The sequence below is a fragment of the Cryptotermes secundus genome, unplaced genomic scaffold (genome assembly GCF_002891405.2).
Source record: "Cryptotermes secundus unplaced genomic scaffold, Csec_1.0 scaffold511, whole genome shotgun sequence".
NCBI lineage: Eukaryota > Metazoa > Arthropoda > Insecta > Blattodea > Kalotermitidae > Cryptotermes > Cryptotermes secundus.
Genome location: NW_019727101.1, coordinates 841,253 through 867,026, shown reverse-complemented (window position 1 = coordinate 867,026; position 25,774 = coordinate 841,253). Strand labels below are relative to the sequence as shown.

Here is a 25,774-nt window from a genome sequence, read left to right as displayed (position 1 = left end):
CTTCTTCAACCCTGAAGATGGGGGCGATACGTTCCTCCGAAACGTCGGTTAACACCACATATACACGGTGCCAAATCCCAGAAGACTGCTTTCTTCGAAAGCTGTGAAGTTCCTTACCTGATTCTTCGACATTCTAATCAAGAATTTTTAATTGGCTGTATCATTCACTGACGTCGCATTAACACCTACACAGCTTCCCATTTTTGAATATATAACTCAGCATCTCGTGGGCTGGATTCTAATAAATATGAGAGAGATTCTTTCTTCAACACGTAACTTCTGCTTCACTGGGCTTCCCTTACCGCAGCGACTGAGTGACAGTTTGGGGCCAATGATAGTGAGGTAATTAGTGACACGTGATGTACCCCACCCCTCCGAGCGTCTCAGACGTCTCAAACCTTCCAGGTGAAGGAGGAAAACCTCTCGTTCTGCTCTCCTGATCAACTGAGGAAATGTAAACTGCAGGAGATTCATTTCTTATTTAATCAGTGAACAAACGGCCTGATTATTCGACGGTTGATGCAAATTCGATGGCTCGTAACCGACTGCAAGTAAAAACCTAGACAGCCCTTCTTCTTTCTTACAAATATACATAATCTTCTAGTCTGGAATTTGTTTCGCCAAACGATTTATTTTTACTAAAGTAAAAAAGTAAAGCTATTCCTGTAACAGGCCGGGGAATTCCATAGGGTTCTTATTCCTTGCCGCGGGAATATGTTTACTGAGTCGTTGCCCAGCAACTGCTCTACATGTCACATTATATTTAGCACACTAACATGTTTGCCATAAAATCATCGAAAGAGCCTTGTATTTATATAAACATTAGAATCGCATAGACCTACACTTCTTCTTATGCGTTCCTTACACTATTATTTACTCGAAATGAGACTTTCTGTACTAATGGGATTCTGCAGTATAAGATCAATCCTCCTCCCCTATTCTCAGGAGGATAATTAAGGTTATAACTTCCCGAAATGGAATCCGAGATTCCTTTTAACTAAACACTGGCCTGGCCTTGTCTCCGAGTGTTCAAACTCGGTTCCTGGGTTAATGGCGGAATTGTAACCGCGTTGAATGTGACAACGCAAGACAATTCTGGGATCCGACTTCTTCGGGAAGGGTGAGACTAAGGACTTAGGCTCTGCTTTGAATGGGGAGCCCTCATCATCGAGGGAGAAGCCATGTACTATGTACATAAGTCAGACACACCCGTCAAACCCACCACAGAATTACACAAAACATCTGAAGATGATCTTCACTTCACTCAGCTGAGAACCATACGGTAAAACTAAGCGTGATTACATTAATAAAACTACAAAACGTATTGACACGATTTTAGTGACTATAGACGGGGTTTGGATCAGCAACTGGGTTTACTGAACTCTTATTACAACTCGTAACTGCAAGTAAGGATTATGCTCTCACTATCCTACAACACTTCACAAATCAACACAGGACACACTAGGTCTCCTCAGTCTCTTACATTCTTCATTAGACGTTGCTTGGTAGCGGACGTTCCCTTCCTCTGGAGTCCCGAATTGTCTCCGGCCTCAGCTATTAGATTCTCATAGGTAGAGCTCACAGCGACTGAACCACAGCAGTTATCTAACTGAAACAGTTAATTAGTCCTGCTTATAACATCTCGGCACGAACTGCGCAGAAAACACCATTCCTCTGTTGCTTACGAGCCGCTGCCTAATAAAGACCGGCTCTTAGGACTCCACAATTCTTGAGTTGAGAGAATATGCGACAATATAATGATTTAATTCTATATAAAACATATTTTTTTGTGGAATATTCTATGACGTCATCTGTAGCTCATCAAATATGTGTATATAGAGCATCAAGTTAGAGGGTGATAAAAAAATTTAAATTGGAAAGTATGGGAATGACACTGCCATGGCCTATTGAAGGACCATCCTGACATTTGTCTGTAGGAACTGAAGAAAAAGCAAAGAAAAATCTCTATTAGGATAGCCAGTGTCCCGGTCGAGACTGGTACATAGCACCTCCCGAATGTAAGTCTGAAGTGCTACCGCTTAACTAACCTGCACGATTTGAATTCTGCAAAAGTACGAGCTCTTGTTGGAACAACAACAAAAAAAAAGATGCCTGAATTCTGTACATAGACTGCTGCAGTAATTACATTCACAGACGTCTCGGAGAATGTGGCCATGAGCAAGAGGACGGAAGATTTATTAAAACGTCAGAAATTGGATTTTTTTCTTGCGGATCCAAGAACAACGCGTGTGCCTGGATTACAGGCAAATTGAACACGGGGACAAAGAAGGCCAATAAGACACCGGGAAGACGTCCTCTGAGAGGGAACGCACCACCGTGAAGCTGGTGATGATAACGGAGATTATGACGTATGTGTGATGAGCCTAGCAAAAGGAACACATCAAATTGCGACCACAGCCACGTTCGGAAAGTCAGACTTGTGTGCGTTTATCTCTGGTGCAGCAAATCCTATTTTAACTTTATCCGCATCCATGATGATTCAACTGATCCCTTAGAACTGAGCCATTCATAAGAAGCTGATAGTTATTCAGTCTGCCGAAAATTTTCAATAGATTTATGGAAACATAAGGTCTTTAGCCGTTTTCTCAACAGCCCTTTACTAGACCCTACCTTGGGTCTGTTGATTCCAGGCCACACTATCATGCATTCTTTATCCACTCCATTTACGTCTACGTCTACCAATTGGGTTCTTTCCTTCAAGTTTTCAGACTAAAACTGTGTGGAAATTCTCCATGCATGCCAAGTTGGAAGTTTCGCAGTATTCTACGTGAAATAGTAGGATTATTTTATATTATTAAATTATATTTTAATAACTGAAATCACCATCTGATATTAGTTATTACATGTTTCAGCATATACTGATGCCACCTTCAGGTTATTTACATGTTCCACAGTAATTTCACGGAGCAGGCGGTAGCGTAGTTGGTTGAGGCACTATGCTACAAGCCGGAAGGTCGCGGGTTCGATTCCCGGTTATGTCATTGGATTTTTCAATTGACCTTTTCCATACAGCCGCACTATAGCCCTGGGGTGGACTCAGCGTGTAAGAGAAATGAGTACCAGGAATCTTCCTAGGGGTAAAGGGCGGCCGGCTCGTAAGGCTGACAATCTCACCGCCATCTGTGAGCCGATTGTCTAGAAAATGTGGGGAGCCTCGACGTCTCACAAGCCTATGGGCCTCCACAGCCTGTTACAGGAATTCCTTTGCCTTTTTACGTTTTCGCCTCTTCCAGTAACTTCACACCACATTGAACCATGTACAAGCTTTATTTTTGTTGCTCATACATCACGTGGTAACGGATTTGTCTTCAGCGCAACATAAATTGGCGCACATTTGCTTAGGCGCTTTAGCTGATGCGTCTCATTCTGCATGAACAGCTTAATTATCCTATAGGCAAAACTCTAATCCTCAAAAACGCAGTCCAACTGTTAAAGTACCAATAGCACTTTCCGTTATGTAAAGATTAAAACTTGGCAGTAACACAGAAATCTGAGTGGCGACATTCTGTAGCCTGGGTAGGTACTTGCCGAATTTCAAAGCAATATTCCGCCTCTGTCTTCAGGGTTTCGAAACGGAGTTATTTCTTCTATACTGAAGATAGAGACAGAATGTCACTCTGAAACTCGGTTACGATCTACAAGACTACACGGCTTCACACTCCAAAACACCATACTCTTTCCATAAAGCTTACTTCTCCGCGTTGGTTAATTCGACGCACTTTAACGCAGCCAATACGAGGCGGAAACCAAGCGCCGAGCTTCGGCCGCAACAAGTGTCCTAGTTCCGCGATGCCAGTGTTACACTGCTCTTTGGACGCAAACTGTCTCAACAGTAATTATGGCACTGGGTGTTTGCTGACGCTATCAGCTAAAGGTCACTCTCATCATAAAAGCATAATTTGCAACCACATATGTACACTATTCAACTGCAAGACCACGCTTTGGCCTTTGTGTGTGTCAGGCAAAATCTCTTCTTGCTAATTGAAGTGAGAAGTGTTTAACACGTAACGCGATATTAATCTAAGCATACATTTATGTGACTGATTCTTTATTCAGTTGATGTAGCTGTAAATTAATCAAATTAAGCAGACAAAAAATACGAGACATATGAGGCGCTACAGACTAATCAGATCTAGGAATAGTTTAGATAAATATGTTCATTTTGGAGATTAATAATAAGATACTTTTTTTTAAGCTGTGCTGATACTGAGAAGCTTAAAATTGTTTAGGAAATCAAGAAATATTCTTTCGTGGAAGTCTCACATTATCGTGTTTACAAGAGCTCGTCTCGGATTCTAATAAGACCCAGATAAATTAATCTTTATAGAAATCATTCTTTAAGTTCCACTTTAATATTATTCTCCCATCTACGCCAAGAGGTCTCATCCCTTAAGATCTCCTTCCGATTAAATTTAAATGCCCTTCTCACTTCTTCCATGAGGGAACCAATTATATAAAGCTATGGTGGGTCCGAAATATGGAGCAGAATTTGAAACTGCATAAATGAAATTCGTGAGGAGTGTGGGAGGCCACAGAAAGAGAGACCAAATAACAGACATTAAAATTAGGGACAGGATGAACATTTTTAATTTAAACGCTGAAAATGTAAAACCCGGTTCGCAATGGAAACGTCTCCTGAAACGAACGGAAAACAGGAGGATTCAGAAGTAAATTATAACACACAACCCAAGAAGTAAACAGAACATGAGAAGACCAGAGTCAGGATGGTGGGAGCAGGACACTCTTCAAGAGGACGGAACACACCAAGTATGGCCTAATCCACGAAGCAGATGATGATGACGATGACCATGACGAACGATTAAAGTTCGGGGTAGTGGCAGCCTCTGCTTAAGCCAACACACCTGCCTCCTTCGCCCTGCTACAGTGTCCAGAGTAAGTCCAGATGTTCTCTTCAGGACCCCGCTTATTGTCAACCTACGTTCGTTCCCATGGGTGACACACCAAGTTTCGGATCCATACTTAAGGTAAAAGGTAAAGCTATCCTTGTATCAGGCAGTGGAGGCCTATAGGGCTGTGAGACGTCGAGGCTCCCACATTTTCTAGATATTCGGTTCACAGATGGCGGTGAGGTTTTCAGCCTTATGAGTCGCCCGCCGTTTACCCCCAGAATGACTCCTGGTACTCATTTCTGTTAGAGGCTGTATCGACTGCAGGGCCACAGCGTGTCTGGAAGGATTAGGTGAGTTGAAAATTCCAATGACCTCATTGGGAATAGAACCCGCAACATTGCAGCTTATATACGTAAATACAGTTTCGGTTAAAGTTAGGTTACGCTGTTACATGCAGTAGGGGAGTGCTATTAAAGTAAAGAATCCGCTTAATACGATGTTGGGTGTCAGTTCTTCATGGCAGTGTCTATGAAGTACAAGTTCCTTTTCGGTTGCAGCGCCGTGTAGTTCGGGGAGGGCCCAAAAACAATAATGTTATAGAAGCAGACGGCGCGCCGAACTGTGCTTCCTGCCTCGTTTATGCTGGTTTCTTTGTTGGCTCATTCTACGACCCTGAAGATGGAAGCTACATGTTCCTCCAACGTGTCCGTTGACTTTCACCGGACTACGAGCCGTTATATCCGAGGAGACAGAACTCTTCATAACCATGTCACAACCTCAAATTATTATTGTCTGTACTTTAATTTATATTAAAATAATCGCAACTGGTTTTCCTAGCCTGGCATATGGTCAGTAGCCACAACATGGTGTACGTAGCTAAATTTTATAGATAAATGACAATAAATTAAAGTTTATTATTAGAGAGAATGCTATGAACGAGGATTTCAGTCACACCCAAAATTCTCCCAAAATACTTGAACGTTGCTTTAACAGCTATGGCTACCATATTTATTGGAAAGAGTACAGTGTAAAATTAAAATCTTCGAGTGTTTTTATTATGTGCGTGGTAACGAAACAGGAAGCTTACAAAAATATTTTTATGTATCTTACCTCATAAGAAAATCTTAATGATGTTGCGTGAGAACACAGTCCGCCGTTAGAGCTTTGCATGCGCTGTTTGCAGGAAGCACTAATTCTGCCAGCAGTTGTGTCTCTGTCCTCAGCTCTCTTCATTCTACCGAAAAATACTAATTTAGAAGACCTTTAAACACGTATTCCGTGTGTTATTTTGGCTACTAGATGTTCTGATACTATGATAGGATTGTGAGTACGCCAGAGCATTTTACTATCACTATAGAAATGAGTACCAGGAATCTTCCCAGGGGTAAATGGCGGCCGGCGCGTAAGGCTGACAACCTCACCGCCATCTGTGAGCCTAATGTCTATAAAACGTATGGGAGCCTCGACGTCTCATAACGCTGTGGGCCTCCAATTCCTGTTACAGGGACATCGTTACCTTTTTACTTGTTACAAAGAACATATCATCAAACGAATTTCAGAATTAACGTGAAGCAGGGCTGCCATGTTTTGGTTCGTCTAAATTGAAGGGCATAGCAGCAAAGCGTCTGGCACATGCCTCGAACACAACTGTCTACCTAACTGGAATGTCCAACTCGGCGGTATTGGGTTCGCAACCAGAAATCGATTGTGGTTGTTCAGCACACACTACCTACCGTTTAAACAATAATGTTTGCCATTGTATATAATCTACATTGTGTTGGGTCGTATCAAACCACAGGCGTCTAGCAGTTGACGCTAGCTAATTGGCTACACTAATCGTACAGCATATGATCTCCTGTCCACTACATTAGTAGCCAATTAGCCGTACACTGCAAATAATTGCAGTGCTAACAGGCGATCGCGTCACGATCAGCCAGGTCTGTCTTCATTGGGAACCAAATAACACAGCGACAGTGGACCTGTTGGGGGAACATATCCAACGTGCAATTGCATGCATGTAGCGACGGGCATTTAAATAAATATGGGAGGCCGCCCTATGTTGCTCCCATGGTTTTATTTATTAATGTATGTCGATTTTTAAACCTACAATTGACGTGTGACACGATAAGAAACGAGCCCAAAATACCTTTCCCATTAACACCATGTCACATCCAGTTCATAGCCTGCAACCCAATCGTGTTCTATCTAAATATGTAGAGCACACAACACAGTAAACTAGAATTTTACCTGTTGTTATGAGGTTTTCACGGCGATGACTATGAAGAAAGTCGTCTTCTGGGATCTGGCGCCGTGTATTCTTGATTTTAACCGACGTTTCGGAGGAACGTGTAGCCTCCATCTTCAGGGCAGGTGAATCGCGATGCGAATAAAGAGAGCAGTAGCTGCAGCTGGAAGGAGAAGGTCAAGTGAAAAAACCAGTAACCTCATCGGGAATTGAACCCGCAACCTTCCGAATTTCAGCACAGTGCCTCAACTAACTACGCTAACTCTTGCCCCCCAGCACGCATAGTAGAGAACAGAAATACATGTAAGGTTTTGGTTGTAAAATGTCAACAAGAGAGACAACTTGTAAAACTTAGACTTAGATGGGACAATAATATCAAAATTGATCTTAAATTAATAAAATTGGTGGGTGCGGACTGAATTAATCTGGCTCAGGATGGGAACCATTGGCTGGATTGTGAGAATTGTAATAAATATTCCGGTTCCATAAATTGCTGGCGAAATAATTACAAGGAAGAGAGTCATTCTTCGGAAGCTAATTATTGCGAACGTTCAATGAATACCCGTCCGGAATCCGAAGATTAATTAAGCGTGTTTGCAAAAACCCGCCACTGCCCAGCTTAAGCTTCAAGATGGCATCAGAAATACTTGCCGAAACAGAAGGCTTTCATTCTAACTTGCTCATCACCGAAAGCCATAGTTATACATTAAAAAAAATAATTGCTTCGCTCAACTTTTATGGGGCTTGTTGTGTGTCTGTTCTCCACAGCAGGATGGACAGACAGACGGAGAGACGCGACAACAGACTGAACATTCTGTTCTAAGCGGGGTGATTCGATTATCCAGATAAATAACTAGACTGTAATGACAAACTGCTGTTGGTCTTCGCCAGCACAGTTATTCTTTTAAATCATAAAGGTTTCTGGTAATGGTGTATAACATTCAAAACTACTGGGTTCTTGTAATTTTACCAGGTTCAGTGATCTTTCTAATGGACCGAACACAGTAGGTGTCTTCCCCTTCACCTGAGGACGGAAACAGATCCAGTATCCGAAGCGTTCTGCTCTTTAGTGCTCTTTAGAATACCGGAATCTGCACAAAATCTCAAAACCCAACACTTCCTACAGTTATTCTACGTTTCGGGCCACGCGGGGCATATTTTTCTGTTCCCGTGAGATGAATAACAGCTATATACATAAGCCACAGCCGAATGTCTTCGCCCGCTCGAACACCGGGATCGTGAGTTTGAATCCCACTCGAGGCACGGATGTTTGTGAGTAAGTAGCGGCCTTGCGACGGGCTGATCATTCGTCCAAAGAGTCCTACAGACTGTCTAAGATTAAGAAACTGACGTGAAACGAAATGTTACGTGGATGCTGCATGCTCCAAGTGGGAGCAACAGGAATAAAGATAGACTTGTGCCACACTGAGAGGTAACGCGACGGTCGGTAAGGCAGCAGGAAGGAAGTGCGGTATGTTGCCGCAAGATGGCGTGGCCCGCACGCGATAACCGCGCCACACTTACAGCACCCGCCTTAAGCACGCGCCTTATCTGGGTCCTCAATTAGCTGCAGGCAAGTCTTGAAAGCGACTTCTAATCGGCAACGGGACAGCGATATCTCTGTCATGCTTCCTGCAGCTGGGCTCGTGGCCAGATAATGCCCCCCCACCCCTTCTTCCTTTCTTTATTTGCTTATGGTTTACTTAACAAACGCTCTCAGCATGTAGCGTCGAATGGTGTTAACTGTTAACAATGAATTGGAAGAGACGTTGAAATAAACAGGGCAGTGCCTAACTTGAAATACTATCCTAGCATTTGCCTAGAGGGACTGAGGAAAACTACAAAAACCTAAAACAGGATGAGATCGGCAGATCATGTAGCACGAATAGGGGAGAAAAGGAATGCATGTAGGATATTGGTGGGAAAGCCAGAAGAAGAGAGCCCATTAGGAAGACCAAGACGTAGGTGGGTAAATAATATTCAAACATATCTCAGCGATATAGGACGGAGTAATATGGATTGGATTGATCTGGCTCAGGATAGGGACCAGTGGAGGGTTCTTGTGAACACGGTAGTGAAATTTCAGGTTCATAAAATGATGGAAATTTCTTTAATAGCTCCATAATTGGCAGCTCCTCAAGAAGGGCTTAGCTCCATGAATTCAGGTTATGCCTTCTTTTATACCAGTGGTTCCTAAACATTTTGACATTACCACCCCCACTCTATCTTTGACTGAAATAAAAGTAACCCCTTCAACTCACGTAAGGATTCATGAGTATTCTGCTTGTACTCGTATGTGTTGTCCGCAAAGGTAAAGTTATACGTGTAACAGGCTGCGAAGGCCCATAGTGTTGTGTGGCGTCGAAGCTCCCACATTTTCTAGACAATAGGCGGCCCTTTACCTCCAGGAAAATTCCTGATACTAATTTCTCATAGAGGCTGAGTCAGCCCCAGAGCCAAAGTGCGGCAGGAAGGGTTAGGTAAATTGACAAAAATCCAATGGCCTCCCCGGTAATCGAAACCGCGACCTTCTGGGTCTCAGCATAGTGTTTCAACCAAACACGCTACCGCGTGCCCCGTGGCCCTTAAAGGAAAAAATTTTAAATTTCACGTCAAACATTGCAAGTGGCTTTACGGGTTTTCCTTCCTGTGGTCCAGTATCTTTATATTAAACATGGGACAGTCTTTATAAGACGCTGTTTGTTATTACAACTTTTGTCTGACTGACACTCAACACCACTGTCTCACTGTCAGCCTCAAGACAATGTGAAACACACACACACACACAAACACAGAGCCAATTAAGAGCTGAGATAAAGCACTGGTATAGCGACTGGTAACGGCTGGACGACCGAAGGGTTGGAGTTCGAGTTCCGATAGGGCCAAGAATATTCACTTCTCCATGTCGTCCATTGAGGCTCTGGGACCCACCCAGCCTCCCATCCGATGGATACCGGGGGCTCTTTCCCCAGGAGTAAAGCGGCCGGGGAGTCAAGCTGACCACTCACCTCCAACAAGTGCCAAGGTCAATAAAATATGTACCTATATATCCACTCCCCCAGAGGTCTTAATTTTGTAGGGCTTATTTAGTTAAGCACGGGGACAACTTTATCTTACATATAGCCATTTACTTCTAAGTTCCCTTATGTGTCTCTCATAGTTCTCGCCTGTGAGGGGATCATTGAACTGTTGCCGGGGATTACCACGCACCGAGGAAATGCGAAAATTTCTTACGTCGCCTTAAACAATGGCCGAAATACAAAGAATTTCAGCCCGAATAACGCAGTAATATCAAACAGCGGATAATAAAATATACATTTTAATATTGTCTTAAGAATCAGAATAATTAAATTGACTGTTATATGGGAGCCCTGGGAGCCCTTGTAAGAAAAAGTGAGTAAAACTCAAAACTTCAAAATCAATATGCTACATTTTACACTTCACAATTAATAATGCTGACAGACTTCGAAATCTAACAGTTCTATTTTATTAACGTTTTAATTAATCATCCTGACATGCCTTCAGGGAAGCGACGATCAAATAAGGTAAAAAATATACGAGTATTTCCTCTGGAAGACACGCCTGTACAGGGGCAGCGCCCCACTCCTGGTTCGTGAACAATTTTTCCTCACTTTTAATAGCCTTAATTTATTTTCATAGGCCTCACAGGTTTATACTATATATTAAGGCTTAATTGTCTGAGTGATAACTGCACGAGGAAGTAGATTCTTGCAGAACGTTAATAATCATCTACAAGACTCCACTGTGACATATCAAAACGTTCCCGTCATAGAACCGCCAAATGTAAGGTTTCTATAAATGTCTCTTGAAATAAATAAGCTATTTAAAATTACATCGCAGCACGACAGACGCGTATATAGATAAATTGTCACGTCGTGGCTAACGCGAAATTGTCACAATTTAGGCCTACCTGTTTTCGTAAACCTTATCTTATCAAGGGCTGATAGGATGAAACATTTGCTTGCAACACACGTGATCGGAGGGTGGTTGTGAGATAATTAGTTTCAGTATATTGGTAAACGAGGCACACGGTAGCGTACTTGGTTGAAACACTATGCTACAATCAGAAGGTCGCGGGTTCGATTCCCGATGTCATTAGATTTTTTTTCTTAATTTACCTAATCCTTTCAGCCGCACTATGACCTTGGTTTCGAATCAACCTCTAACATAAATGAATACCAGGAATCTTCCTGGAGGGTTAAAGGCGGTCGGCGGGTAAGGCTTATAACATTACCGCCATCTATGAGCCGATTGTCTAGAAAATGTTGGTGCCACGACGCCTCACAGTCCTATGGGCCTCCACTTCCTTTTACACGGATAGCTTTACCTTTAATGTATTGGTTGACGCAAGCCTGCCTACAGTACCTGATCTGATACAACAACATTTTTCCCAAATACGTTTACACCCCACGACAAATCACATTTTGGGTCTAGGCATAACACTCGTAACCTATAGACTCTATACAGTGTCCTGATGATGATGATGATGATGATGCAAACTGCGTCTGCCGCTCGGTTCATCCACCTGTTTGTCGTCTAACATTCCGAACAGATCGCAATATTTCGGAAACGGGTCTGTTTCCGTCCTCAGATGACGGGTTAGTTGAGTCCCTTAGAATGGAGTAAACCTTTCGTTTGACAGGCGACTGGGATCAGTTCTTTATAACCTGGAAACATATGTTTCCATCTTCAGGTGAAAAGGCTGGGAAGCAGCTACTACACGTAAGTTGTCTACTTCAGAAAGATTTATTCTCGGTTACTGAACTTGGTACAGTATTTCGGTAAATTTCATCTGGCGAAATAGGTCCGGTTTCCGAACATTTCTATTTTTTTTTTAATATTGTATGATGGAGCCCCGAAAATTAGTGATTTTGATTCTGTTTTTGTTCTTTCATTAGCACCTCGCTTCGTCTTACATTGTAGCATGATTGCTAAAGTATTGCCCGTCCTTTTACGATTGTGTTAGTTTCTAAAACATGGCGTCTTACGCTAAGATGCGAAATGAGTTGAAAATGTTTCGAAATACATATGTAGCTGTGTGATCAAGGCGTATTATTGAAAATTTCCTGGCGAGATTGAGTAAAATGACAAAATACCTCAATCAAGATAGCCGGTGTCCAGACCAAGATTTGAACCGAGTACATCCTAAATGCGAGTCTAGAGCATTGCAGCTCCGCCACCCGATCGACGGATTACCAAATGGACGTTGTCATAAATATAGAAATAAATCAATATATTAAGGATTTTCTGACTCAACATGGGACCAATGTTTTCGCAATGAACACTACTGTAGCCGCAGTTCCGTGCAACAAGTTTTCCGAGCTGTGGGTCCGGAGACAGGACAATCACACAGCATTTGTTCTCGTCAGTGTACCAGCCCTCCACCCTCCTGTTTATGTCATTATACGTGCTACTCCTTAACGCGGGGGCACTCGGTAGCATAGTTGGTTAAGGCACTACGTTACAAACCGGAAGGTCGCGGGTTCTATTCCCAATGAGGTCATTCGATTTTTCACGTGACCAAATACTTCCAGCCGCACTATGGCCCTGGAGATGACTTAGCCTCTAACAGAAATGAGTACCACGAATCCTCTTGGGGGTTAAAGGGCAGTCGGGGGGAAGGTTGACAACCTCACCGCCATCTGTGAGCCGATTATCTAGAAAATGTGGGAGCCTCGGCGTCTCACAACTCTATGGGTCTCCATGGCTAAATTATTGGGGCTACAGTGACACTTTATCTGACGTTCTACATCAGCGAATTTCTTTCGTGTTGGTAAATTCTTCCTTCTTTACCTCGCTTGATCTTCAAATTTTATTTCGATTTTTCTTCTTCACTCCATTTTCCCGAATAGTATTCTCCTTCCTTTCCTCTCTCCACGTTTCCTTCTTCCTCTTCTGTGGGCGCTACAGTCCATGATGACCCTTGGCCTTTTTTATCATTGTTCCTCCACTGGACCCGATCCGGTGGCCTTCGTCTCGGCTTTCTAAAGACACGTACGCCCAGCGTATTCCATTTGCCTATTTCCCTTATTTTGAAAAACAAAAGTAGACTTACAAAATCACCTTGCCTATACCGACCTTCATGGAACTTTGTATGTACATCATGCCTCCCGAGGTCATCTCAACGGCATACTTCAGAAATATCTCCCATCAACAGAACCAACACTGCAGCCTCACAGCTCGTTGAGGCAATAACCTTAATATTACTTGAATGTCTCTATAGATCGTCATGAAACTTAGTGTGTGTATATCATTCCACGTGAAGCCATCTCAACGGCATGCTTCATAAATTCCTACCATCAGTAATACCAACATTACAGCTTATCATATTACTGGGTATACTTGAATGCCTGAACTGATTTGCTGAATACTTTTCTTATTTATTCCTTGCATATAAAATAGGGTGACACTGGAGGAATATCTCCATAGAATGTATGAAACCTACATTCTTAAATAAGCCACGACTTACGGCAGTAGAGATAGATTTTGAATAGCTCAGTCGGTACAGCGACTGGCTGGAAGGTCGGGGTTCGATTTCCGTCAAGACCAAGCGAATTTTCTCTTCTCCACATCGTCCAGACTGACTCTGGAGCCCACCCAGCTTCCTATCCAATGGGTACCGGTGGCTCTTTGCCGGGAGGGTAAAGCGGCAGTGCTGAGGTAAAGAATGGAAGAGCTATGTTTCTACTCCGCCATTAGTCTTCATGGTATAGTGCATAATTAAGCGCAGGGACAACTTTACATTACCTTGCCTTAATTACTGTAACGGTGAATGATCACAATCAATTTACAGTGAATTAACAATCTCTACAGAAGAAGCGGGCGCGATTTAAATGCTACTGTCCCGAAATTCGTGAAGGAAACCCCAGAAGGAGCTGAAGTTAGTCAGTTCTTCGGACGAGATCCGACCGGTCCGACACTCTTATGTCCAGCTGAGTCTCCCAGAGGCTGTTAACGGACGTAACAGTGGTGGCTCCTTCAAGGGCATTTCATTATATGGGTTGATTGTACTTTTGCATTTCCTGTTAATATTGAATTATGGGGAGATGCTTGAATTTTAACAAAATATGGGGCATACATGCATTTTTCAAAATTTAGAATTGCAGAAGAACGCAATTGCCCACGCGGGTTACGATGTTGCAGAGTTCAATGTACGGACATAACGAAGTGCTCAGTCAGCAAGAGTAGCAAAGCGAGCGAAAGTTGACGTCGACCAATGGGTTTGAAGTCACGGTCTGATCTGTCTCGCTACGAGCGCCACAGCCAATAATGCTGCACTTGTTTCACCTGTGTGGACCCGCCCATTCCTCAGCTTCTCACCGGAGCACAGCACACACCCCCTCCCCCTCACCCCACCAACGATCGAACTGCCAGATCAGTAAAAAAAAAAAAAAACCTAACCTCCTATGTAAAAGTATGTTGTAGAGGTTTGTAAATTATCTTGTTGATCAGAGGTGATGACAGGAATCCAGCTGTTCCTAATAACAGGGTCCTGGCCCATATTTTGGAAGGGGAATTAAGGGTTAAATTTTCTGCCCTAAAATATTTAGGATGACTTGAAGCATAAAGCTTTTCCTGTCTTAAAAAATTTCAAAATATTTTATGATGAAGAACCTAACTTTTACGAGCACACTTTAGGCCTAAATATAATTAATATAGGCCAGACAGCATTTGTGGGTTTACGTAATGCCGCTTCCATGGAAACCAAAGGAATTCGGATACAAGACTAATAGCTTACTTTCTTTTGATATGACACGGACTGCACAGAAAACGAAATGGCCTACAATTATGTTATTATTGCGTGTGTATTCGTTGCCACGGTAACGTTCACATAGAACCGTTACCTAGCAACATACACATACGGACACTCAGAGTGATAGGAGGGATTTATGAAGAACGCCGTTGAGATGGGCTCAGGTGCCATGATATACATACCAAGTTTCATAAAGACTGGTTCAGTCATTCAGAACTCGACAGGGGGATACACAGACAGAATGGTGATCATGTAAGCTTACTTTAATTTTTTTTTAGAAATAAGAAAAGTAAGCTAATAATGGGAAAATAGCATGGCAGTAATAAATTACACTGTTTCGGTCGGTATTATATTCTGCATCTTCGCAGAAAAACACACCTCTAAACTATCATCATCAATGTTCTATCAAGACGACTTTCCAGAATTTTGAAGCTCATAGCATACGTAGACATGAGGCGAAATGCCGATTACAGAGTTTCGCTCAAGGGCTACATGTATGAGAATACATATTTAAATGGAAGGGTTAGTTACGAAGACCGCAGCCAGAATTATTAAATTCTCCCGTTAATTTTACGATGGTCATTAAAAAAGAACAACTAATTTGGGAATGTAATTAGTATAGGAGCAATTTAGTTCCCATTGATTGATTTTCCAATCCATATTCTCCATCCCCTTCTATCACACACGCGTACACACACCGACTCCTTCAATTCATTTAGTTACAACAGTTTGGAATATTTACGATTTTAACAGCAACTCCCTGATGACATTCTGAATCGATCTTTAAGGCAGACTGATTGGTATAATTACATTATCTAACTTGAAAAAGCTTTCGGTTTTGTGAGGTTAAAATGTCTGTATTGGAGCATACTGACTGTTCGTAAAAAACTGACTTTACACAAAATAATGTCTTCAAAAAAAGTTATGCGAGTCTACATTTATGGACCGAGTTCGCTCATGCCATCTGTCGACGGCGATTCCAACTTCAAAATTATCTGACACTTTATCAGTCCTCTTGAAGGGATAATATAAGAATGGAGGTGTTATCGTCACACAAGCAAATGTTTTCATTAATCAATTCACAGCATGTTTCGGCCCAGACTGGCCATCATCACGTGATTGTTGAGGAACACACACATAATTGTGATGGACTGCATAGTAACCACGGTGCCAGCATAAAAATTATTTTGTTAGTTAAAACTGGGTCGGATAAGACATAATATTATATTGTGACGGATTTCATCAACGCGTTGCCAGGCAACAGCTCTATAAACACGGTCCAACACGCAACAGTAGATGTGACTGTGTTTTCTATTTCGTATGCGCCGGGCAGTGGTGGAACAACGGGGTTATGCAACCCTTTTCTAAGAAACGACTCGGTAAACACACTTCCGGGTAAGCGGTGACGTCATCAATAGGAACGGTGTTTGCCGTGGGGTATGTGCAGAGTGCTTATAAGAGAAGTGATTGCAGTGACATTAGTTAGTTCAGGGCAGTTACGAGTCAGTCGTAAGCTGGAGGAGTAAGTCCAGAAGAATTTTTAGTTATGAGGTTCCACAGTGATTGAAAACGAAATAGCAAGAAGACTTCAGAGTGATTTGAAGTGCTAGTTTCCGTGTTGAGATCCATTGCTAGCAGACGACTAGTGAAAAACTGAGCATTTCAGTGAGTGTGAAACGGTGGACTAGAAAGTGTGTAAATTAACTATAGCGCCCTATAAATAGTAATTAAGAGAACTTGTAATCAAAGTTCTAGTAAATCCAATCATCAGAACTAGAACCGGTTATTTTCGTCACGCGTACCACCATACGCGTGACAAAATACATTATATTTTAAATGACAGATATATATATTGGTAAAGTAAAATTCTCTCTGTGCTTAATTAATTAAACACTACGACATGAAGACATATGCGTATGGAGGAGTGGAGGTATAGGGCCAACGTTCTTGCCCTTGGTACTAGCTGGATGTGAGTGGTCAGCTTCACGCCTCTGCCGCTTTACTCCTTGGGAAAGGTCCGCGGTTCTCATTGGATAGGCGGCTGAGTTTGGCCCCAATGCAGGTTTTGGAGCAATGGAGAAGAGAAAATATTTTGCCCTGTCGTGATTCGAACTTCCGTCCTCCAGCCCGTAGCCCGTCGCTATAACGACTGAGCTACCCCGGCTCTTAGACATACGTATTACTATTCTGAAAATTATACTGAAGCAATGCAAAGATAATGCCGTCAGAATCCCGTGGAATTGAAAGGGATTATACTTATTCGATTTCGTTGCAACATTTGTAGAGGTGACGGATTTTGATGTTCAACACACTTTGCTCACATACGGTCATTTAGCTTTTAATATTCCTGCAGTTTTACGTCTGGTTAATAATAAATTCTGAACATTGGTTTGTATAACTCATTTTCTGAATTCAATTTAAAAGTAACTGTGCTTGAAACCAGAAGTCACTAAATTCGAATTTCAATTCACTAATTGTTACTACAACTGATATCCCTAGGTCGGGTCCAGAGGCTGAAATTTTCAATGACTCTGTCACAGCTCAGGTGGCTAAATTGTCGCTTCTCACAACGGAGCCTCGGGTTCAATTCCTGCCTAGCCTATTTCATGTGAGATTCGTACTACTGGACGAAGTGGCACTCGAGCAGGTATCTGGCCTAGCTGCTCCGAATTTCCCTGCTAATTACCATTCTACTGTTACGCGAAATCCCTGAACAGGCAGCACAGTATCACATCCTATGTCATTACGTTTAAGGCTTACATTCATTTCTCCTACTCCGCATTTGTATGGTCACAGGCAAAGAAATTAACGCTTTTCTTCTGACCTGCCGTAATAACTTAAAAGTCATCAACATCCTTGAATTTCTTCTTGTTTTAATTTCATAAAATTTCATTAACAAATTAGCAAGACACAGCTCACGTAAGGATAATCGAAATTCATTCAATCGATCCCTCGGCTGTTTGCAAGCTTCCGCAAAACATTCTACTTCCTATCCCCTTAAAATCCCAGAGTTTAGTTACCCTAAATCGTGCTTAGATGCATGTTATAAGTACGCTTAATGCAGAAACGTAATAGACACCCGCCAGAAAGTTTGCTATAAAAAGTGCAACAGGCTTGGTCTTCGGTTGGATGAAAAGTTCCACTCTGTCAAGCATTTGGAGCGACCGGCCATTTCTGTATATGCAATGCCAGCCCTCGTTGCTGTGGTTTCAGTTCAAGTAGCGCACGCACGCACACACATTTACATAGCAGTTAGTTTCAGTAGTGGTGTTAACGAAGCGTAAAGAAACTAGAGGCATATTGCCAGCGCATTGCTTCAGCAGGAGGTTGCATTTTACAATTGTGGGAATAAACTGTAAACCACAAATTAATACCTAAAAATGGCTGGGTAATTTTTAAGTTGAAAACGTTTGGGGGCGCAGACTCATAACACGTGTTTGTCGGTTGTAGCAAATATAATACACGTATATTCAATTATTTTTTAAAGTGTCAATGTACTTCACTGTACATGACACACTAACTTTGAGCCAATTTAAATTTCTATAGTAAATTGTTATAAACAAACTGTCAAAAACACCTAACCTGATTATCATTATATATTATGGAAATATAGTAACATTTATAGCAAGACACTAACCATGACAGAACTACAATACGCACTATAACTGTCGGGAGGTGAGTGACAGGTCACCAGGTACAAAATAAACGCTGTTAGACGCTTCACAAATTTAAATATCTCCTGCAAAGAAATGTGGTTGCACTTAAGGAAATAATTAAAAATAAATATTATAACTGCGGGTAAAGTGGTCAGAGCGCGAAGCTCACCAATTGTTTCCACTTAATGCTTAGAGTAAAAATGGTTGAGTATATATCCCCAGCCTCTTTTTCTTCATCGTAGTGTGGTGATTAGGCGTAGGTACCACTTGGTAAAAAAGTATAGCCATTCCTGTAACAGGCCGTGGTGTCCCATAGGATTGTGAGACGTCGAGGTTACCAGATTTTCTAGATAAACAGCTTAGAGATGGCGGTGAGGTTGTCGGCCTTACGCGCCGGTCGTCCTTTATCCCCAAGTAGATTCCTGGTACTCATTACCGGCGCTACCAGATTTTCTGAGAAGTAGTGGGTTTGGAAAGGGTCCACTGAGCCACGTGAGGATAACTGAGGAACTATTTCAAGGAAATGTAGGCCCCGATCTAGAAAACCGAAATTAACGGCAGTGTAGAACCGTTGCGCTGACCACGCGACCCCCTCTATCCGCTAAAGTTGGCACGAACTTCGCCGACAAGCGGTGGTCGCTCGGTCGGTATAGTTCGTTTGGGGACTAAAAACACGGAGTATGTTTATGAGTCCTATGAATTATGCAGTATAAACCTCTAGGATGCCGGTCACGGTAGCCGAGCGGTCTAAGGTATGTACTGTCTTCGCTCGCTTGGAAACCGGTATCGAGGGTTCGAATCCCACTCAGGGCATGGATGTTTCTGTGCGTTTTTCTGTGTTTGTGTACAGGTAGAGGCCTTACGACGAGCTGATCACCCGCCCAAGGAGTCCTACCGAATGTGTAAGATCTAGAAAAACCGAAGTGAACCGAGAAGTTCATGGAGGTAGGCCTAGGCTCTCTGGGGCTGTAGTGCCAAGGGGGAAAAAAACTCTAGGATACAGAGACGTAGGAAGACCTAGAAGAAGATGGGATCATTCTGTCTGAGACGAATAAGGCTCACCTTGCAGACGATAATGACTGTGATGATGGTTATGATGACGATGATTTGTTTCAAAAACTTTTTTCATGTTTAAACAAATAATGTAGACCATAAGGAATATATATCCAATTATTATTTCCTACTAATATAGTACTTCGTGTTCCTTTCTTTATAAATTACACATTGGAATAAATATTTTGCAATTCTAAATGATTCGTGGAAATCACTAAATGCGGTGATCTTGTTCATCAAACCAGAGAGAATGCTGCATTAGTTGAGTATAGTCACCGTTACATTTTTAATTAAATAAAGAAGCTTGAGCGAAGAGAGAGAAGGGGGAGGGGAGAACGTTCATAAAAAGGATTACAACCTAATTATTGTGATCCACAAAGCTGCTGCAGGACAGGATGGATTTCTCATTTAAAGTAGCTGACGCTGGAAGGAGTGGGCTGCATATTGCAACGGATGTCACTACTGAGCCATTTTATGGTTAAACTACTCAGAAGTAGTTGTCGTGTAACCGGAAGATCCTTAAAATGAATCTAAGGACAGTTTGTAGGATGGCATGGAAACACATACAGACTTACTAAAATAAAATTAAAGGTCTTTTTTTGGCCTTCAACAAAACTATTAAACAAAACTAATATTAAAAGTGTTAAAATATAATATATAATAAAAATTAGACTATATAAAACTATAATTTTGCCTGTGGTTTAATATGGGTTTGAAACTTGGTCTCTGATATTAAGGGAGGAACATAGACTGAGGGTGTTTGAGAACAGGGTGTTAAGGAGAATATTTGGACCGAAGAGAGATGAAGTGACAGGAGGTTGGAGAAAACTGCACAATGAGGAGCTTCATAACTTGGACTCTTCTCCAAGTACAATTAGAATGATCAAGCAAAGGAGGATGAGGTGGGCAGGAGATGTAGAACGAATAGGGGAGAAGAGGAATGCATATAGGATATTTGTGGGAAAGCCAGAAGGAAAGAGACCACTGGGACGTCCAAGAGGTACGTGGGTGGACAATATTAAAATGGATCTTAGAGAGACAGGATGGAATGGTATGGATTGGATTGATCTGGCTCAGGATAGGGACCAGTGGAGGGCTCTTTTGAACGCGGTAATAAAACTTCGGGTTCCATAATATGTTGGAAAATTCTTGAGTAGCTGCAGATTTGGCTTCTCAAGAAGGGCTCAGCTCCATAAGAAAGTATATTTTATTGCTAGTGGGGTGGGACTAAGTCCCTTGTACCGCGGCCACTTCTGGCCTATTGTATCAGCCCCAGATGATAGGTGAGGGTAATTGTGGAGCAATTGATGGAATGAAGATTGGCAGGGGAAACCGAAGTACTCGGAGAAAACCTGCCCCAGCACCACTTTGTCCACCACAAAGTCCCACTTGACCAGACCCGGGATCGAACCCGGACCGCCGCGGTGGAAAACCAGCGACTAACCGCTTGAGCTATGGCGCGGCCTTGCTCCATAAGTAAGTAAGTAAGTAACATACATATATATGTATACACACTATATGTTTCGCTCTTAAAAGATCATCAGGGGTGCTCATAAATATATACACACATAAATATATAATAGTAAACCCTAGTTAACTAGGTTACAGTTAATCCGGATCGAAATATGAAAAATACTGTCCATAGTTGTGTACATGCTTCCAAAAACACATGGCATTATTAAGGCAAATCAGTCACTTGTCTGTTCAGACAAAACTTGACAGTTTGTTCAAACCTGCGTTAATACGTTCAAAAACAAGTACAACTTCTGAGCCATCTATAGATGAATAAATGTATTGTCTTTTTATAGTTTTTAAATCAAGACTCTACAGTGAAATTTTGTTATTTATTTTTATCAGCACTACCTATATCATTTAACTTTCCAATTATTTGTGTACTAAGCTCGTTTTGTCTTTTAGGGCTACTTTTGCTTCACTAATCCGGATTATCTTTTAATCCGGATGACCTCCCACCAATTACTACGGATTAGAGAAGGTTTACATTATCGTTTTGATATAAAATTTCAATATCCCCTACTTATAAACTGTCGGTACTCCCTGAGTCTTCTAACTCGCTCAAGTTAACTTCGTGCCTCTTCTCTATTGTCTATCTAAAATGGATCCATTTTTACAATCTCATGGCTCAAAAAAAACTTCTTTTTTATGTAGAATTCGAGGTTCTCGTGCCTGTGATTATGAAAAGTTTCATCTCCTGAGTACGTTGAAATTCAACCGATGTTCCGATATAATAGGAGTATGTCGCCTCCATTTTCGGTGAGAGCAAGAGAGAAGCGTGAAAACGGGTGGCAAGCAGAGCTTCCTTAATATTTACGTTTAAATTCAGGATATATCGTGAATATATATATAGTTACAATATGTTCAGCATCTAAAATAAAATGAAATAAAATTAGTAAAATGGATGTTGATGGGTGTATACTTTGCTAATGAATTTCGCTGTTTCTGGCGTCTATTGCAGTGATTGGTCAGTCCCAGAATTTTCTTGTGTAAGTATATATATAGTTACGGCTCGTGCAACTGAAGCCTACAAACATAGGATTCCGGTGGGATAGCCAGAAGGAAAGAGACCACTATGAAGACCAAGATGTAAGTGTAGATGGGCAGAACATGTAGCACAAATGGGGAGAACAGGAATACATATAGGATATTGGTCGGAAAGCCGGATGGAAAGAGACCACTGGGAAGACCAAGGCATAGGTGGGTGATCAATATTAAAATGGATCTTAGAGAAATAGGATGGGATGATATGGACTGGCTTTATCTGGCTCAGGACAGGGACCAGTGGAGGGCTCTTGTAAACACGGCAATAAACTTTCAAGTTCTATAAAATATCGGAAAATTCTTGAGTAGCTTAGCAAGTGGCGGCTAGTACTCCGCTCAACGGGGTTGGTTTGTTAGTTAGTTACATGTATATTGATACATACACGCTGGTCCGGAAGCCACTGAAATAACAGAACCCATAGGTAGGTAGCGGGGGGAGAGCAGAGGGAGATCCAGTTGTTGGTATTGACTCCACTCTTACGCCAGTCCATTAAGTAGCCGCAGTCACTAACCAACGCTCTACCGAAGAATACTTGATATTTTTATCCGCGCATGACAGCGCGTCTTGCCCCTGAGGGAACTTTAACGAGCTCCCACATAATCGTGCACTGCTTAGCTACGGGCTGTTCTTTTCAGAGTTGCTATCCCACAATGGCTGAGTAGTACACCGTTCATCCATGCTCCAAAACACTAAGCCCTGTTTCTGAAAGGTTCACCTTTTCTAACCGTTTTACAAAGTAACTAATTCTGAACTTACTCAAATGATCTGATAAAGTACCAAACGCAATCCTATGTTACAGACTTATGACACACACCAGTGTGAATTTTTATGATAATAACATGTATACTAGACGCCATTTTACGGTGGAAAGAGCATAGCAAGAAAAAACGTGATGAGCTCAACAATAAGTTAAAAAAATGTATTGGTTGCTTGAACGCAGTTCTGAACTATCAATCCACAATAAACTTACATTATACAAACAAACTCTATGTCCATGAAGAAAGTCGTCTTCTGGGTTTAGGCGCCGTGTATTCTTCGTTTTGGCCGACGTTTCGGAGGAACATATCGCCTCCATCTTCAGAGCAGTTGAATGGCTTGGAATGCAGAGAGCAGTAGCCATTCAACTGCTGTGAAGATGGAGGCGATATGTTCCTCCGAAACGTCGGCCAAAACGAAGAATACACGGCGCCTAAACCCAGAAGACGACTTTCTTCATAGTCATCGCCGTGAAAACCTCAAAACTTACAAACTCTGTGTCCAGTTTGGAGTTATGGTATCCAGCTCTGGGGCTGCGCCAGTGAATCCAATATTCAAGTGATTCAATGCTATCAGAACAAATGCTAAATTGTATTTTCAACGCACCAGGGTACGTTCGTAACAGTGACCTCCATCGTGACCTTGGGATCGAGACGGTTACAGATATCATCGCTAAGTCCGCCACAACTCATGAAAAGAGACTCCAAAACCATGTGAACATTGAAGGGTCCAGACTTCTCAACGTGAACAATATCATTAGACGACTCAAACGGAAGAAACCGTTCGAACTAGTTAAATGTTAAAGTGCTAAGTAATTCAGTGGAAGTGACTTAGTTTTAATTTACGTAGTATATTAGGTTTAGAGAAAAAATGAATCGTTAGTTATCCAACTAGTATTAATTGTAATTAAGTTCTGGGTTACCCAGTCTTTAATTAATTAATAAAAATAACATGTATGGTTCCCTGTACTTAATTAAGTCCCGAAAAATGATGACGTGTGGGGGACACGAAGCACAGCACCATACATTCCCAACTCGGCACTAAATGAGGGGGGTTGATCAGCTTAACGCTCTTGCCGATTTAGCACCAAGGAAACAACCCCAGGTACACACAGGGCTCAGAGTTGGGGAGGGCAGAGTCGCTATGGGCTGCGTGGAGGATAAATGCGGCTCGTTTCGACTGAGAATCGAACCTATTTACACCTAGATCATGTAGGCCATAACGTAGTCTCTACACTGAGTGAACTAACCCGACTCCTTTTTGAAAAATGGACAAAAATAAAAATTTAGAATAATTCTGCCGAGCTATAAAAATCTGTAAGATTTGAGGTTTTCACGGCGGTGACTATGAAGAATGCAGTCTTCTGGGTTGTGGCGCCGTGTAGAGCTTGTGTGAACCGACGTTTCGAAGGAACATATCGTCTCCACCTTCAGAGTACAGAAACTCGGCAGGCGAGGAACCAGTCTGCAGCCACCTGTTCACACTGGTTCCTCTACCCTTAAGATGGAGGCAATACATTCCTCCAAAACGTCGGTCCACACAAGATCTACAGGGCGCCACATCCAAAAAGACGGCATTCTCTAAAAATATGTTCACTTATCAAACGTAAATCATGTATATACAGAACAGAAAATTGCTTATAATTACTAAATTTATGTCACGTTAGCTATTAAATTAATGAGGAAAAAAGTTCATAACTGTGACCAATTTTATCATCGAACGTGTGACTTATGGCAGGTGAATGCCAAAATATAAATTCAAACACGAAACACCCAGTTTCGTTTAAGACTTTATGCTCAACATCCATTAAAATAATTCGACATTTTATAATCTCTGTACTCGAAATATTGATTTCACATAGCTCAAGACTAAGTCCACAAACACTCCACACATCTCCCGAAACGTCGCTGTTTTTCATAGCTTTAATAATGCTTCTCAGCCTATGGAAGACATGAAACAATACAAAACAAGACCGGTAACGGTGTGCTCCGTAACGGAGTATATAAAATTTATAATGGCGTTCTTTACAGTTTATTAAGTTTAATTGTTCTGTTTATAATGTCTGATTAACAGTTTGTGATACGTTCCACACTCCGTGAAAAAAAACCATCTAAAACCTAAAGAAAGGGAGACTTTATTATATATAAATATGGCTAAAAGTCAGGATTTTAGTAAAATTTTCCTATATGGAATTTTAAAGTATTTATCCAAAGGATGAAACGTGGAGAGACGAGTACAAATTTATGCCCCCCCCCCCAATGTAAAATTTTATCTAAACCAATCTAATAATTCTTTGTGATGCAGCAAAAACAAATTTTTTCTGTTTATTTTTTGTATCATTAAATTCGCAGTTCTTACAGAGAAATTGCTATGGACACACAACACATGTTTCTTTACTCTCAGCGCCGTATGTCACAAATGTTCTTCGCTCCGATAATTATGTGGCTCGCGACGCGCTCAGAAACGCATGTAGGTCATATGTAACGTATCTGTTGCACTTGTCCGACTGCAATTCCCCTACAAACTAACGCAAAATTGTCGCAAATAGAATTTTAAAAGAATGTGTCCGAAGGTCCGGAGTCTAACACTGCGTCAGACAGAGCGCCGGACAAAGAGAGATGTGCTCCGTATACGCAGTTCCTTTTTATTTATGAATATCGCCAAACAGGATTTAACTTACGTAAGAACACAGTGGCCCCCACAAACACCCACAGGACAACGTTAAAGAATCCTCTTCTCAGGAACTGCAAGGTGGCACGAGTCTGCCCCCTTTCAAGAGAAGAAATAATGAAAATGGCACGAACACACTTGGTTTATATTGTGTAAGATTTGAGGCTTTCACGGCGGTGACTATGAAGAAAG

At 41.8% G+C, this 25,774-nt stretch overlaps 1 protein-coding gene across 6 annotated transcripts in view; it reads left to right on the top strand.

Moving 5' to 3' along the window:
- Nucleotides 1–25,774, top strand: part of LOC111864416 (homeobox protein prospero) — a 278,473-nt gene that overhangs the window by 60,358 nt on the left and 192,341 nt on the right. The window lies entirely within an intron of this gene.